The sequence below is a fragment of the Rhinolophus sinicus genome, linkage group LG03 (genome assembly GCF_036562045.2).
Source record: "Rhinolophus sinicus isolate RSC01 linkage group LG03, ASM3656204v1, whole genome shotgun sequence".
Classification (NCBI taxonomy): Eukaryota; Metazoa; Chordata; class Mammalia; order Chiroptera; family Rhinolophidae; genus Rhinolophus; species Rhinolophus sinicus.
In genome coordinates, this window is record NC_133753.1 from 150,448,423 (window position 1) to 150,462,178 (window position 13,756).

General features: G+C 38.1%; 1 protein-coding gene across 3 annotated transcripts in view; it reads right to left on the reverse strand.

The window, feature by feature from the left end:
- Positions 1–13,756, reverse strand: part of PDE8B (phosphodiesterase 8B) — a 228,567-nt gene that overhangs the window by 199,865 nt on the left and 14,946 nt on the right. The gene's annotated exons all lie outside the window — the stretch shown is intronic.

Genomic DNA, 13,756 nt, shown 5'->3' on the forward strand with positions numbered 1-13,756 from the left:
GAGTGCCCGCCGCTTGGCTCTGTCCACTGGGCTCCAGTGCGCGGCTGCTGGCACCACGCCTAGGCGCCCTGCCCTCCTCCTCCACTGTCCAGAGGCCTCGTCCCTTCTGCACCCATCCTGGTGCGGCCCTCCAGTGCCCCAGCCCCTCTTCCCCTCGTGGCACACACACCCGTATCGGGCCCTGAAGGGCAGCGTAAACTGGGGAGCACCGCAATAAGCCTTTCACAAACACATTTTAACACATCTCTGAGCAAAAAGAAAAAAAAAAAAAGAAAAATCAGGATGTCATCCCGAAATAGTAGGGACCCTATCGCCCAAGCCCACCCATCTGACTTGCTCACCTCCCTGTACACTCACAGAGGGAAGGAGAGACCTCAGGTTCCCACATCCCTCGCCCACCTGCCCTGGTCCGCTCTGAAGGCTAAGTTGATGGCGACCCAGTCTTCTGAAGTAGTCTATTCCAAGTCTACTCATCATCTAGGGGTTCCACGGTAGGATGGGAGGCACTGCAGAGGAAGGAGACCTTAAACATACAAATCTCCCTAAGACCCAAGGAAAGAACAGAAAGAAGCTCTACCTGTGGTTCTTGGCTTTGTCCTCCAGAGTTTTCACCTCTTTCTTGGGTGTCCCTAAATTTTCACCCTGACTTCTATCCCACCCAGCCTCCCATTGTCAACTGCTCTTCCTCACAGCTCTGGGCTGGGCAGTCAAATGGCCTTCCTTCACTCCCCCAAGTGAGGCAAACACAAGCTAAGCTTCACTCCAGGAGAATAAGAATATTTTTGGAAACATGGCAGATTTTCAGAACTCCGGATTAGAGATTCCAGGCACCACTGCCCATCTATTCATTGGTTCTTTGGGTGATTCCTGTCTGCTGCCACGGGGGCACGGGAGAACTGAGATGGTCTAAGAAAGGACTCAATGTAGCGTTGCATAGAACAGAGGCGCAACGCAAAGCACAAAGAAGTTAAGTATCCAATCTGAAATAATTTCTTGGATTCTTCCCTTTTTCTCCCCACAACACCAACCTTTGGAATGACTGGAGATTTCAAATGACAGCTTCTAACCTTCACAGAAAAGCAAGGTGTCACCTCAAATGCCAAATTCAGATATAGAGAGAAAAAAATCACTAATCTAACCTAATTCTTCTACCTTTGTTTCCTTTCTTCTCAGTTTAACATTCCAACTTTCCATCTTGGAATCGACATCTGGAAAGAAAGGAAGGAAAGGTAGGAAGAGAGGGAGGAAAGATTGAGCAGAGGGAGAAACTGACCTTGGATATAGTCTCAGTGAGAGCCTCAGGCATCCCTGTAGGGAGGACTCTGAAGATGGGATGGGATGGGCCTCGGAGTTGTCCTGAGGTGGGGCTAGGAGGATGGGCCTTTATTAACCCCACTTGGATCTGTAGTTATTTGCAGGCCATCCCCGCAACCTTGGGCAAGGTAGCTCTCTTCAGCTCAGGCAATCCCCTTCTGAGGCTGACAGCTGAGCCGAGGGCTTTCTATGGGCAGCACTCCTCCAGCTGGAGGAATGAGTCCTTCTTTTATGGTATCACAGCTTCCCCCACAGTTCCCTTCCAAGTTGCCTGGGTCCATACTTCCTTTTCCTTATCCATGCTTATAAGAACCCCACATTAACTGGTCAAGACGGAGAGATAGGGACAATCATTTGCTGGGAACAGGCCTCAGCCTGAGGGCTGCGACCTGCTGTACTCCCAAGAGACCACCCTGAATCTCAGCAAACATCATTCGAGTTAAATGACAAAATCACTAGTCTCCATACTAAATCCCTGATGCCATGTCAAGTCAGGAGTTCATCATTCATTCCTAAAGAGTATCTAGGATTCTCTTACCCATTACAGTCATTATCCTTCATGGAGCCTCCAATGGCAGCCTTTTCTGAAATTTAGAGCCATGCTAATTCTCATGCCACATGCCTACTTTTTCAGAGTTTTCTCTAGGAATGTGGTTATTAGTATGATGAAACCACCCAGAGAAGAGAAAGGGGCCAGTCACTCACTGAGGCTTTTGAAAGCAAGAAGACTATGATAAAACAGAAATCACAACCCATCTTCTGGTGGAGAATTTTAGGGCCTCAATCATGATAGGACAAGTTACCCAGAAACAAATTTAGGTTGAACTTTCTACACTTAAAAAAAAAAAGTCTTGACAGAGTAGAAAACCTCAAGGTAGCTATTAAATAAGTACGTTAATTGAACGTTTCATATTGGGACCAATACCTTTCGTTGAATGAGACTCTTCTGCAGGAATGTAAGATGGATGGGGAAAAGCACTAGGTATAAATTTTTCCTCCTATTCTCAGAGCAGTCAATAGTTTCAATGCCTTCCTCAGACTCAGTTTCCACTGCCAATTCTGGCTTAGTGAAAGGGAAAAAAAAATGATAATGTAGCCTTATAATCTCCACCAAGTGTTCACAGTGGAAATGTGTAACCTGCCCTCATTGCTGGCACAGATCTGGTCACTGAAACATGCAGAAAGTGTGCAAGTGGGGAGAAATGGTTTTACTGAAATCATTCCCTAGCTTACTCTGAGGCCTGAGTTCTTGCTCCCTTAAGTGATTTCTGGACCAATTCCCATGTCACAATTTCAGTGAACTCCAGGATAATAGCAAACTCCACAAGCTCAGACACTGCAGATCAAATTTAGGCTTGAGTTACAGAATAAGGCCAGAAAAAGCAACATTATTAAAAAATTGAATTAAGTGAAAAAATTTAGTTATAATCAATGTCCAAGAAACAAAAGAAAGCAAACTAAATCAGAAATTTCTTTTAGAACTAAACCTCAGATATGATCAGGGTCAGCTGAATGGCTTGTACATTTTATACTGATATCAACAGCTTATTTCAGAATTATGACCAGGGGCACTACAAGATCCTAAACAAGTAAGGTCTTTTCCCATTCTAAAATGGTATGACTCTTCTAGATTTTCTCTAAAGAAGCAGAAAATATCATTAATGCATTTTGAATGATTCTTAATCACAAAGATTAAAACAATAGCAGCTTTCTGATTGGTCTTTATATAACCAAATATTTAACCTTACAAAGCTTCTGGATTCAAACTACATTCCTAATGGTGCAGCTTATTGGAAATCTAACCAACTGGTAAGTGAAATTATATAGTTTATTAGGTAGCCAGGTACAGTGAACTCAGAGAAGGGTGAATCTGAACCCTAGCACTGCCTCTTACAGCTAGTTGTGTGACCTCGAGCAAATCACTTGACCTCTGGGCCTCAATTTCCTAAATAATCTCCAAAGTCTTTAAATCACCAACATTCAGAGATGCTACAAAATCTTTCCTTTAATTAAATTATTTTAAATTTAGAATAGTGGAATTTTTGAACTGAAAGGGTGGTCCTGAACCTAACTGTACATCAAATTTATCATGAAGAATGTGTCAGAAATATAACAATTCCCTGTTCCCATCCTAGAGACTTGGATGAAGGAGTCAAAGACAAGTCCAGCATCTGCCCTTTCACAGAAGATGAGTCCAGTGTAGCCTTTCCACAGCCTCCCTTGAGGACTAGAATAAAACTCAAAGCCCTTACAAGAGCCTACAACACCTACCTGATGTGGCCCCTGCCCAGCCTTTCTGAGCCCTCTTCCCTGTCACCTTCATTCTCTCTGCTCCAGCCACACGCCCTCCTTGCTGTTTCTCCAGGAGACCTCACGTTATTAGCCAGGAGCATTTCCCTCTGCCTGTTATGCTGTTCCATCGAAAACAGGCATGGCTAACTTCCTCACTTACCTTAAGCCTCTGCTCAAATGTTGCCTACTCTATAACTCCTGTTTAAAATTGAAACCCATATCTCTCCATTGTCCCTCCATCACTCCTGATTTCCTTCAGTCTGGTCTATTTTTCTTTTTCCATGGCTCTTATCACATTCCAACTTATTGTATAATTAGCTCATTTATTTTTACCTTTATTGTCTATCTCCTCCCACTAGAATATAGGCTTTGCAACAGCAAGAATTTTTTGGTTTCTTATTGACTGATGGATCCCAAATTCCTAGAACAGTGCCTGGCACATAGTAGGTGCTCAAATATTTGTTGAATGGGTGGATTCCCCCCGATTTCTTCCTTGTTGGCCTTCCCCTTCTCTTAACTGCTATAACTCAAAATTGAAGGAGTTTTTCTTTCCCCTTTATTGAGTAGAGTTTTATGTTCTATGTTTTTAGTTTTTAAAGTCAGTGAATGCCTTTAACCTAATAATCCTTCTTTTGGTGATGTACATTTCAAAAAAAACAACAAAAATAAAATAATTAATACAAAGATGTTTGTAGCAATGCTATTTATAATAATGAAACTGGAGATAACCAAACATCAAACACTTAGGGAATGGCTCAACAAACGAGACTAACAGAATACCACTATTTAAATGTGTATAGATGAAATAACATTAGTTTAAAAAACAACACAGTAGATGTAAATTGATTACAATTATGGAAAATCCATGTCTATATGTTGAAGTTCATAAGTGAATGTAAAGTGATATAGATAAAAAACTGGAGCTCAACAGATTTCTTTTTCTGAAAAACTATTTCGGTGAATACAGAAACAACATAAATGCATAAGCATAATATTTCCTAATCTATCCTCAAAAAAAATGTAGCGAAATACATTTTCTCTTATGTACTTCCACTGTTTTGTTTTCTTCAGACAGAAGATGGAAGATGAAAAAAATTAAAGAAGGGAAAGAATCACAGATAGATGGAGACAGAGACAGAGAAATTAAATGCATACACGTTTACAAAGGAAATATTTACAAAACCAGACACACAGAGACACAAAGGTACAGGGGCAAAAGAAAGCAAGAGACAAAGAAAGATACAGGGAAAGACACTTTCATGGTGAAACATTCCTAATCAATTGCGTTTACAGATATAGCTCTCTTAAGAGAGTAAAAAATGAATTGTATTTTTAACTCTAGATGCATCACATCTTGGACATTTTGCCACAGACCAAATGACATTTAGTAGATGATTTGGCCCATAGGACAGTTTTCACATGCCAGTTGCAGAATATGCAAACAGAGAAGATGTCGGAAGAGATTCCGTGAACATCTGACTTGCTTAGGTCAACGTCATCAAACATGGAATCCACTGAGCACTGGGCTCTGAATGCATGAAATACAAAAGTGATCTGTCCTTCATATTAATCAGAATACCACAAGGCAGAAGTAGATCAGCCCTGGAGAGAAACTCCAGAATATCCTTGCTATTTGCCTTCAGCATTCTCCTGGACCCAAATAGGTTATGGGAGATGGAACATTCGTTTCCAAAAATAAGGTATATGCCGTGTTTCTCTGAAAATAAGACCTAGCCAGACAATCAGCTCTAATGCATCTTTTGGAGCAAAAATTAATATTATGTAATATAATATAAGACCCTGTCTTATAGTAATATAAGACCCTATCTTATATTATAATAAGACCAGGTCTTATGTTAATTTTTGCTCTGAAAGACGCATTAGAACTAATTGTCTGGCTAGGTCTTATTTTCGGGGAAACACGGTACATATCACAAGAATATCAGGCATAAGAGGATATACAAATAAAACACAAAGCACAGTCCTATTCCAAAGTAGCTTATAGAGCAATCAGGGAGACGGGACTTACACACAAGAAATGAGGAAGCATAATCCATGAGTGTCAGGCCTAAAAGCAAAGATGAGTAGCACTACCACTTCTTTATAGTAGTTATGACAACTGGGGAAAGCTTGCTGCAGAAGGGGAAATGTCAGCTCAACCTCCATCAGGGGGACTTTTCAAGTGAGGGAACAGCATGAGCAAAGGCACAGAGGCAGAACTAACCTTGGTGGATCCAGAAAACAGTGAGCAGATGAGATAACTAGACAGCGTCGCAAGGCAAGGATGGTAAATTGAAAGGGAAAGAAAGAAGAGAGAAGATACAAAACTCTGAAGCTTCTCCTATATATAGTGGAACTCCTTGTAGGTTCTACCACCCTTAAGGAAATTCCCCATGTGAAAATCTAGATTTAGAAAACAAATCCATTGTCTTGAGAAAGGAATTTGTGTTTGCCAAATGATTAAGCGTTGACTTTTTAAAAAAATAGACTGTACAGCTGCATAAATACTCTAATTTATGAATAAGCACTTTGAGGTTTTGGGTACCCTAACACAGGGTACAAATTTTAAATTCACACCAAATTAACTTAAGATATACAATATATAAAGCAAAGCATAATTGTTTCTGAATTAGTGTGACACTTCCTAAATGCCTCGTGGGTAAAGAACAAAAGGTTCAGGTGTCTGAGCAGAGCCCCCTCTGCCTGCACGCATACTTTTCTAGGCATACCATCCACTCCAAAAGATTTCATTACACTACATCATGCCAAAATCATCCACTTACTCATTTGTTCAGCGAATATTTATTGAGTGGTAACCATGTATCAGACTTTAACTAGGCATTGGGGAACAAGATCTAAACAGTCTCTTATGTCTATGGAGTTTAGAATATGATGGAGGGTTGGAAGGACAAGCAAACATTAAAATTCCCTGCTAGTGGTGAAGGTTAAACAGGATATAAAATATGCTGATGTGATAAAGACTTGGATAGGATTATGGACGTTTTCTTCGAGGAAATGACATTTAAGTTAAAATTCTCGGAAAACTTTATCAAAGGAATAGCATGATTTTGTATCCATCCATCCACCCATCTACCCATCCCTGCAATGAGAACATCGTCTGAGCACCCACCGCTGGGCCAGGGACACGAGAAGGAAAAGCCTCAGTACCGGCTCTTGGCGCCATGGGGAACACAGACAGACACACAGAGAAGTGTGTTAGCACTTGCTTTGAAAAAATGATCCAAGCCCAGAGAGAAAGGTCACTGTGGGCGGAAGTGATAACAGAAGATGTCTCTGAGGAGATAGGAATCCGGCACTTGGAAGAAAGGGCAATATTTGAATAAACGGAAAAGAGGACATTCCAGAGAGAATAATGTGAGTGAAGGCCTAGAGCTGGGAACACACACTGAGTGCTTCAAGGACAATAAAGTAGATTATTCAAAAGGTGTGTGGTGTGTGTGTTGTGGGGCGGGGGGGTGGGGGGAGCAGGGAGGGCGAATAGCATTATATTAGCTGACAAGATAAGCTACGGACCAGGGAACAAAATGCCAGACTAAGGAGTTTGGTAAAAGTCTAGTCATTGAGAATCACTGAAGATTTTCAGTAAGACTGTACCTTAAAAGTGCGATTTTACTGAGATGACTATGGTTGCATATTCAAGAAAGACTGGTGAAGTAGGTCAGGAGTGAGGATGAGTAAGGAGCTATAATAATCCAGGAATGGAATAATAAGGACTGTTATGGACTGAATTGTATCCCATGCACACATTCATATGTTGAAGCCCTAACCCCCAAGTGTGTCTGTATTTGGAGAGAGGGCTCTTACAGAGGTAATTAAAGTTAAATGAAGGCATAAGGGTGAGGCCCTAATCCAATAAGATTGGTGTCCTTATAAGAAAAGGAAGAGATATAAGAGAGCATTCTCTCTCTCTCTCTCTCTCTCTCTCTTTCTCTCCCTCTCTCCCTCCCTTCCTCCCTCCCTCCTTCCCTCTTCTCTCTCCCTTCCTCCCTCTTTTCTCTCCCTCCCTCCCAGCACACACCTAGGAAAAAGGCCATATGACCACATAGTGAGAAGGCGTCACAGGTCATCTTCCAAGTCCTCCACACTAAGATGCTTACAGCCCCCCTTTCCCAGTGTGGCTAAGAAAATACACTATTAGCCAAGACTTCCTTGGGCTTCTCTGTCTACACAGGGATATGAGTTTCTTGCTTCAAGTCCAGATTGCTAAATTTGGCCTTTTGGTACTTGTGTTTCAAGAACAGCTTCTGAGCCTCCAAATTTTACTTAACTAGTTAAAGGTGCCTTAAGGCTGCCTGAGGGCCCTGCATTAGCACCTTCTACGGTTCTGATGTCTTCATCCTCTGCCTTTGGCTCCGGGAGCCTCGAAGGGAGGTGTTCCAGAAGGCTTTTGGCAGCAAGTCTCTTCCTTTGCAGAATTTGACATTTGCTCTGCAACATGGCACTTGCCATTACACCATTAAACATCTCCAACAGTAGCTGGGGGCATAACTGACTACTTCTTCACACCTCATATGATGTGGCTTCTAATAAATTAAGTCCAGGGTACCCCATGCAAGTGGCTGTCAAACCCTAGCATAGATCAGAATTGCCTAAAGCACAGATGGCAGGGCCTGAGAATGTGAACTTCTAACTCGTTCCCCAAAGATGCTGATGCTACTAATCCTAGGTCACACTTTGAGAACCACTGCTATACATAACGTATTGCAAAACGAACACCATGGCCAAAAGCAGAACAAAACCTTCCCCTGTGATGCTTTATTTTCTGAAGCATAATATAATTTGTGCTTTAACCTGAACGTTTCATTACACAAAGGACTGTCACCAAGCACTATCGTCTGGCAATTTATAAGCATGGTAAGGGTGTGTATTTCAGGGATGTCCCTCCAAGCCAGAGACTTCTAAAGACAGGTTTTCAAGAGTCTTCACCCTTTCTGAGACATGGGAAGGGGGTGGGGGGGTGCGTGCAGAAGTAAACTTAATGTTTAAATGCACACCAACAGAAGAATATTAATTTCCAGTATAGTACTTGACTTTTCCTTTTTCTTAATATGTAGCGTTGAAGCCTAGGAAGACAAAAGTCCACTAACTTTTAAGAACAATAACTAAAGCTCTAGGAAGTGGGAACAGGAGGAGGAATACTGAGAATTCAATCCCAGATAAATACACAAAGCAAATAAAATTATTTCCAGAATACTGGTTGAATAATAATAGTAATAATGGCTATCATTTAGGAGGTGACTACTATGTAAGTCTTGTACTTTACATGTTTTATCTCTGTATATATTATGTATCTTTGTATGCTTCTCTTCTTTCATCTTTTGGATATGAAATCTTTCAACATTTCCTTTCCATCTATCACTAACCTGAAACACCCACCTATCATAGCTAAGTAATTACTTGCTTTCTTCTGAGCACAGAGCCATCAAACTTTGATAGGTTATAAAAATTCTACTTGCACTGCATTTCTCATGGAGATCTAAAAGATAACATTCACATTTTTCATAATGGGAGGATTTTTTTTTAATCACAAACATAAACATCAGCTTTAAAAGAAAATAAAAAGTCCCTCGCTTTGGAAATGAAAATGACATGTTAGGAAAAAGTAGTATGAGAATTGTCTTTTGTTGTTAAATTAAGGAATCAAGCCAGGATTTAAATTTTTCCTTCTCTGAAAACATTTTTGTGAAAGATGGAGCCCAGCCACGAAGTCTACACATTTATAAGACATTTTAAGCATTAAATTGCAGAAAATTCTGTAAGAAATTCATAGCCCATTACAATTCAGATGGCATAAATTTTCATATTAATTGTACTTTTAATATATTCTGTTTCTCCTATATGTACAAGTGAGTATAAAACATGTATAATAAAGAGTTATAGATGACACATCTATAAGTAATCTCCATTCTCAGGAAATGTAGAAAGCAAGACTTGAATGGCCTTTTAGAACTCCAGCTATGAGAGGCTTAGAAATTTCCCCTGGGAAAGGTCTGAGAGCCATTTTAGAGCCTAAATACTATATCAAAAAGTCACATGAGCCTCATTTGGAGTGTGTGTGTTGGAAAAGGAGATTAGGCGTACGAACCACTGTAGGAAAACAGACAATTCCACAATAACAAACATAAACAATGCAGTGCAGTTCTTCCAAATTTCTTTGCAATATCCATAGTTTATTTATTTAATTATGGAAGAAGAATGAAGAAAAAATAACATAAGAGGGCATCTTCAAATAGAATAACGTTTTAAGATGGCAACCTTTTATGTAGGATCATGAATAAGTATTTGTAGGATGGACTTATTTCTGGCTGTCATAAAGAAACAAAGACCAAATTTACCCTCCTTCCATTAATAACTAGAAAAGCAGATAAAATATAGTAAATAACTATTTTCAGACATCGGAGAATAGGTACTCAGGGCTGTAATCCCTGGGAGAAAGGAAACAGATGAGGTATACAGTATTACCATACCTCAGCTTTCATGCTGGAGGCACATTTCACACCTTGGAGCAGGGAAGGAATCCCAGGGAGAGTCCAGTGGTATCGCTGACTTGAGGTAACAGAAATCAGAGTTTGGAGAGGCTTATGTGGCTGGACCTTATGGGGCAGCGTTTCAGAAAGAGGAAACTATATATATAAGGAACGCTGAGAGGCACTTAGAAGTTTACTAAATATTAAGATGCACATGAATAGGGTGAAATTCCACAAACCAGGAAGAAAGTGACTGGGAAGCTCCAAGCTGAACAATTCACAAAGCTCACACAGAACTGGGAGCCAACCAAGTTCTCTGTCACCAGGCAGAGTGGACAGTCCTCGTTGATGACTCAGGGTATTCAGTGGAGAGCCCAGTGGGCCAGGCCTTCATAATAAAGTTAAAGAATGCTTAGAACAAAGACCTTTAAAATCTTAAAAAAAGAAAATCTTAAAAGAATCCAGAGAAAAAACACATAATAAACACAGAGGAAGAATAACAAGAATGACAGACTTCTCATTAGAAACCATGAAATCCAGAAGAAAATGGAGCGCTTTCTTTAAAATGCTGAAGGAAGAAACTGTCGATGGATATGCAGGAGAACCATCATTCCAAAAATGAAGGTAAATGAAAACTTTTTCAGACGAACAAAAATTGAGAGAATTCATTACCAGGAATCATGCATTACAAGAAAAGTTTTAAAAGTTCTTCAAGTAGATGGGAAATTATGTTAGTTAGAAACTTGGATATACACAAATGAATGGAAAGCATTAAAATGGTAAATATGAGGGTAAATATAAAACACTTTTTTCTTATTTTTATTGCTTTTAAAAGATAACACTATAGCAAAAATAATAACAATTTGTTGTGTTTATAAAATATGTAGAAGTAAAATAAATGGTAAAAATAGCACAAAGGATAAGAGGGAGTACATGGCAGTATTTCGTAAAACTCTTACACACTAACGTGTATATTATTTGAAAGTATACTGTGATAAATTAAAAAGTATGCACTGTAAATATAAGAGCAACTAGTAAGAAAAGAAAGAAGTAACTGATATGAAATGGAATCATTAAAATTATTCAATTAACAAACAATGCAGAGAAAGAAAGAAAAAGAAATAAAGAGAAGATGGAAAAATAGAAAAGAAATATTAATGTGATAGCTTTATATCCTCTCATATAGATATTTCTATTAATTGAATTACTAATTACATTAAGTGTGAATGATCTAAGCACTCTAATTTAACCAAGTACATCTTATCTTTAAAAAAAATCTACTTTAAATATAAAGACATAGATAGTTAAAATAATAGGATAGAATAAGATATACCATGCAAACACTAAATATAAGAAAGTTGGAGAGGTTATTCTGATATCAGAGAAAGTAGATTTCAAAATAAGATACACCCAAGAATAACAGGGGGCATTTCATTATGATAAAGGGGTCAATTCATGTAGAAGATATAACAATCCTAAATATGAATTCCTTCAATAACAAAGCTTCAATATACATGAAGTATGAAGTGATAAAACTGACATGAGGAATAGACAAATCCACAATTATACCTGGAAACTTCCTCGTGCAGCAATTGATACAACAAAGGACCAGTAAATATATAAAATACTTGAAAAATACCATTAACCAACTTGGCATAATTTGTATTTATAGAATCCACTGGTCAATACCAGCAGAATGAACAGGTTTTTTTTCAGGTGCACATGGAACATTCACTAAAATATATCACAGGCTAATCCATAGAACAAGTCCCAATAAATTTAAAAGATTGAAGTTATATACAGAATGTTCTCTGACCATTGTGCATTTAAAGTCAAAGTCAATAAAATTATCTGGAAATTCCACAAATATTTGGAAATTAAACAACATACTTCTAAATAATCCATAAGTCCAAGAAGCACAAGGGAAATAAGAAAATATTTGAACTGAATAAAAATGAAAAGAAATCAAGCTTTGTAGATGTAGGTAAAGTGGTACTCAAAGGGAAATTTGTAGCTTTAAAAGCTTTTATTAAAACAGAAGAAGGGTCCAACTTTAATGATCTTAGAGTCCACTTAAGTCTAGGGGGGAAAAAAGAGCAAATTAAATCCAAACTAAGAAGGACATAATAAATATAAAAGCAGAAATTAATAAGTAGGAAACAGGTAAACAATACACAAATTTAGTAAATCCAAAAGCCAGTTTTCTGAAAGGTAAATAAAAATCGATAAACGTTTAGCAAGACTGACCAATAAAAAAGGAAAGAAGATACCAATTACTGACATCAGGACCCTATGTGCATTAAAAGGGTAAAAAGAGAATATTACAAACAAATTTATGTCAATAAATTAACAATTTACATAAAATAGCATATTCCTAGAAATACCCAAAGTACCAAAACTCACTCAAAAATATTTTAAAATCTAAATTTCCCCATATTTACTAAAGAAATTGAATTTGTGTTCAAAACTTGCAAAGAAAATGCCAGTCCCAGAAACATTCTCTGGTGAAATCTATAAAACTCATACGGAAGAAATAATGCCAACCTTACACAAACATTCTCACAAAATTAAACAATTGGAAACCCTTCACAATTCATGTTATAAGACCAGAATTATCCAGATACCAAAGCCAAAAAAAAAGGCATTATAAAAAAAGAAAATTGCAGATAAATGTATCCCTGAATATGGATGCAAAAATCCTTAACAAAGTTTAGCAAATCAAACCCAGCAATATATTAAAACAAAATAGAACTCCATGACCAAGTAGTGTTTATCTCAAGAATGCAAAGTTAGTTTCACATTTGAAAGCCAATCAATGGGCAAAAGAATGAAGATGGCCTCTTTCCTCACACATCGTTTATAAAAACTAACTAAAAATGGGTCAAAGACTTAAATTTAGAAGCTAAAGTTATAAAACTCTTAAAAGAAAACACGGGCAAATTTCATGACTTTGGAATTGGCAATGGTTTCTTAAATGTCACACCAAAAGCACAAGCAGCCAAAGAAAAATAAATTGGACTTCATCAAAATTAAAACTTTTGTACATCAAAGGGCACTTGAATCAAAAGAGTGAAAAGACAATCCACAAAATCATGTACCTGATAAGGGTTGACTACCTAAAATATATATAAAGAACTCTTACAACTTAGTTACAAAAAGGCAAACAACCCAATCAAAAAAGGGGCACAAGGACTTGAACAGACTTTTCTCCAAAGAAAATAAACGAATGACCAACAAGCATATTAGGGAAATGCAATTCAAAAGCTCAGTGAGATGACACTTCACACCCACTAGGATAGCTATAACTTAAAAAAACAAAAAAGGAAAATAAGAGTTAGCAATGATATGGAGAAACTGGAACCCTTATAAATTGTTGCTAGTGGGAATGTAAAATGGTAAAACCTCTATGAAAAACAGTTTGGTGGTTCCTCAAAAAGTTATAGAGTTACCATATGACTCAGAAATTCTACTCCTAGATATATACACCCAAGAGAATTGATAACAGATGTTCAAAAACTTCTACATGCACGTTCAAAGCAGCACTATTTACAATAGCCAAAAGGAGGCAACAGCACAAATTTTGACTAACAGATGAATGGATAAATAAAATGTGGTATATCTATATGATTGAATATTACTTGGCCATAAAAAAAAGAAGTACT